Consider the following 4,267-nt stretch of genomic DNA (forward strand, 5'->3'; position numbering starts at 1 on the left):
GAGGAATCTGTCAGTTATATAGAGCAAGAAATATTACCAGTGTTTTTCCTTTGCAAAATATTTTTAAAAAAAGAAAGAAAGAAAATGAAACCCCCCCCAAAAAGCAACCTTTCTAACAACTGCACCTTGTTTTTTTTCTTTTCCTATTTTCCTAGTTCTTTTTTAAAAACACTGTGTTTAACTTATCAGCATGTTTCTAGTACCATCTGCTTAGCTACCTTCTTTAAAGGATCCTTTTGTGTTTACCACCATAGCCTTTTTTAGGCTCATTTTGTGTTCCTCTTGCATGTGGTCTGATGTTTAAGCACATTCCACGTTCAGTCCACTTTATGGAACAACTCATGACAACTCCCTGTAGTTTGGGGAATTGTTTGGATTGATCCAGGCTACCATGAATCAGTGAAGGGAGCAGCCTGACCTTTCGAAATGTAAGGAAGTGAACCTCACCAGCCCTGTGAAGGGCTTGTTAATTCGATAAAGCAGATGAGTCCTCTTTAATCTGAGCCCACAATGGATGTATCTACTTGCTAGACAGGAAAGCTCAGAACAAGTTGAAACTACCTATCTTGTATTATCTCTTGGTATAGTCAACTCTGTTCCAGTAAGCTTTCCTTGCTCAATTTCAATCCTAGGTCCTCTGCATCAAGAAGTATCAGCAAACCTGGCAAATGCTCTTTGGACCTGGCCGAAGCACAGCTTTTATAGGACCTTGGTCTTCTGGAGAGGCTGTCTCAGTCACCTAGGAAGTGACTTCACGGTCATTCAACACAGCTCAAAGGTGAGGCTGCAGTTAGCAGCCTTGCCCATGCCTCTCCCTCATCAATTGGCACCTCTCTAAGGTGGCATGCTATAGGTGATGAAGAAGTGCGTGGGTGAGGTGTCAGACAGTCCTCTACACTCCAGATCATCCTCAGCCCATCCAAGTTACTTTTGCCAGCTTCATCTGCCACTACTGCCTCTCTGCTCCAGTGTCCCAGGACCCCAAAACTGCTCAGAATTGTTTCTGTGCCTTTGTTCAAAGTAATTCATCTACCCAAGCCAGACGTCCACCTTACTTTCTCTTTCCTGTGACTTTGTCAGGATGTGTTAATTTGTTCTTCAAATTCCAGCGTAGGCATCCCTTTCTCCAAGGTTCCTTCCCTGACCACATGCCTCCATCCCCTCCTCCTCTGCAATCCCATATAATTCCATGCATTTCTCCATCAAGGTACTTTCTGTGTGTCATGGAAAGTAGGTGCCTCTTCATGTTTCTCCCACAGTCTCTGAGTATCTTAGGGGGCAGGAGCCATGCCATCTTTATCTATGACTCCACAGTTTCCATCACAGTATCTGGCAAGTTACAGGAGCTTGATAAAAAATGCGCTTGAACTGAACTAATCACAAGGAACTGATAATTTGTGTGGAGCAGAAGACCGTGCTCATTAGTATTAGGGGTGGATTTTCATGATTTCCTTCAGCCTGCCTTCCTCAGGGTTTCTACCACAGGCAGCCTCTATACCTGATCATGACTACACAGAGAAGGGCCCAAGGGAGGCATTCTTAAATGGCAAGTGATTAACTGTCCACTGTGTAATTCATTTATCTCCAGCAAGAACCTTCATGGACTTTTTTCATGGACAGTTGCCACTTTGCTATAGAGCTGGCAGAAGAGGACACTTATGTCCAATCTAAGATGTGCCCAAACCTCAATGCCAGGTACCTGCCATCTCTGGCTGCTGCTAATACTGGTCTGAGTTACTTCTTTTTTTTTTTTAATAATGGGAGTTGAACTCAGGGACAGAATTTCTCTAAGTTGCCCAGACTGACCTTGAACTTACAATCATCCTGCCTCAGGCTCCTGAGCTGCTGGGATTGCAGGCATGCACCATGGGGCTCAGTCAAATACAGATAATATTTTACTGTATTTAAAGAGATTCACACATGATCTCATTAAACCTTATGTCTTCTGAGGTAGGTAGTTCAGCTCCATTTTACAGAGGAACTTTATAGCTGATAACAGACTACTTCAGATGACCCACGTTTGCAGAATGAGGAGCATCACTTTCCTTACTAACACATAACTCTTTCTCTGTTTCCATCACACCAGTCTGATAAAGAATTTCAGAAATATTCATGGTCCAAAAACATTGTTTTGAATTTGAACTTCTCCAAGGATAAATGCAATTTCATTGAACTCTGAATATTCATGCAGAATGAAAATTTAAAGACCCATTCTCTAGCCCCCTCATTTTACAGAAGAGAAACAAAAAGGCTATATATATTTTTAAAAATGTTAACCTGTAAGCCTAGAGCAGTGGCACAGGCCAGTAATCCCACCTACTTGGGAGGTTGAGGCATTGAGGATTGCAAGTCATCTTTATCTATGACTCCACGGTTTCCATCGCAGTTAAGGCCTGCCTGGACAACTTAGTGAGACTTCTCAAAATAAATTGTAAAGAGGGTCAGGGATGTAGCTCCATTATAGAGCACTCCCGTGGATTCAGTCCCCAATAGGAGTTCACATGTGTTAACATCCTGCCATTTGAATTCCCCCCATAATCTTATGCAAGTGAGTCATTACCTCCATTTTCTAGAGGGAAAGAGTTTAAGATATTTTCCCATGGTCATTGTGCAGTAAGTGACAGAGTTGAAACAGTGCCTCCTGAAAAACCTTCATTCTTAAGGATTTTGGTAAGAATCTACTCTGAATTGCAAGAATTTCTGCCTGAAGTTAAAGTGGCAGTTAAAGTTGCAAATTCGGGAGAGGCTGGCTTGTACACTAATCTTGCCGTTGAAACTAGAGATTAAGTATTCAATTGGAGGGGAAGTACTGTTTGGAGAAGACTGCCAAAGAATCTTTCAGGTTTCATTTGAGTCATGGTTACTCAGCAGTGCTTTATTAAATAAATACACAGCCCCAACTGTTTTCTTGATGGCTGGCTGGCATCTTGTGGCTATACTTAGGAATTGCAGTTTTTGGTAGCTTTCAAAGAAGGAAGATTTCAAGCTCAATTATAGATCAGATAAACAGTACTTCCCTTTTAACAAGGCTTATATATTCTTATGATCATTCAATAAATAGTATGTGAGGAAGAAATAAAAGAGAAGATAATCTTTAAGTAGACATTTTATAAGGAGGAATAAAATAAGAGAAAATTTTTTTTATAAAAAGAATGAGAATTCTCCAAAAGTAAAGATTGAAATCCTGAGAAAGGAATGGTGCGTAGTTTCCAACAGAGCAGAGAAGGAAAAACTCACAGACATTACAGTGAAATTTTACATCATAAAGACAGACCATCTTTAATCCCAGTGACTGGGGAAGCTGAGGCAGGAGGGTCGCAAGTTTGAGGTCAACCTGAGTGACTTAGCCAGATCCTGTCTCAAAATATAAATAGATAGATAGATGATAGATAGATATAGATAGAGAAGTAGAAGAGAGATAGATGATAGATGACAGATCTGGAGATGTACTCAGTGGTAAAGCATTCCTGGGTTCAATCCCCAGTACCAAAACAAACAAAAAACACACGCAATTTAAATCTACAATTTGCTATTTACTTCAACTATCATTTAAATGAATGTAAAAATAAAGATATGATGAGACACACAAGACGGTAAAAAGCTTAGTACTCAAAATCCTTCTATAACAAGAACACTGAAAATTTGCAAGAATACAAACCCTCTTGCAGGAAATATTCTGTAAAGAAAAGAAAGTCAGGAGAATGCTATGTGCTTTGAAGCATGTAAAGATGAATAATTGACTTAGTTTACTGTTATTTAAGTGATAAAGAATCCAAAGAGGGTAAATAATCATATTAAAATATAACATCAGGAAAATCAGGTGAGCTTTATACCAATAATTGTGAAAATTTAGACAAAATGAACAAATTTCTGAAAAACAAAGTCAAATGGGCAAAATAATTGAATAAACCAATAAATATGAAAATATTTAAATAGTAATAAAATATTTTCCTACTCACGAGAGCCTCAAAATAAATTTTACAAGAAAGAACAAAAAAAAATTCAAGAAACTGGGTTGGAGGTATAGCTCAGTTGGTAGAGTGCTTGCCCACGCACAAGGCCCTGGATTCAATCCCCAGCACCACAAAAAAAAAAAAAAAAAAAAAAAAAAAGAAAGAAAGAAATTTAAGAAACAGAATTCTTACCTTAAAAAGTCATTGCAGAAAATAGAAAAAAGGAGAAAGTTTTTAATTTACTTACATGAAAAAGTTAACCAGTAATTTAACAAGTTATAGTATTTTGGGTCTATGAGTTGCAGTGAAAAAGC

Source organism: Sciurus vulgaris (assembly GCF_902686455.1).
Source record: "Sciurus vulgaris genome assembly, chromosome: 1".
NCBI classification, from domain to species: Eukaryota; Metazoa; Chordata; class Mammalia; order Rodentia; family Sciuridae; genus Sciurus; species Sciurus vulgaris.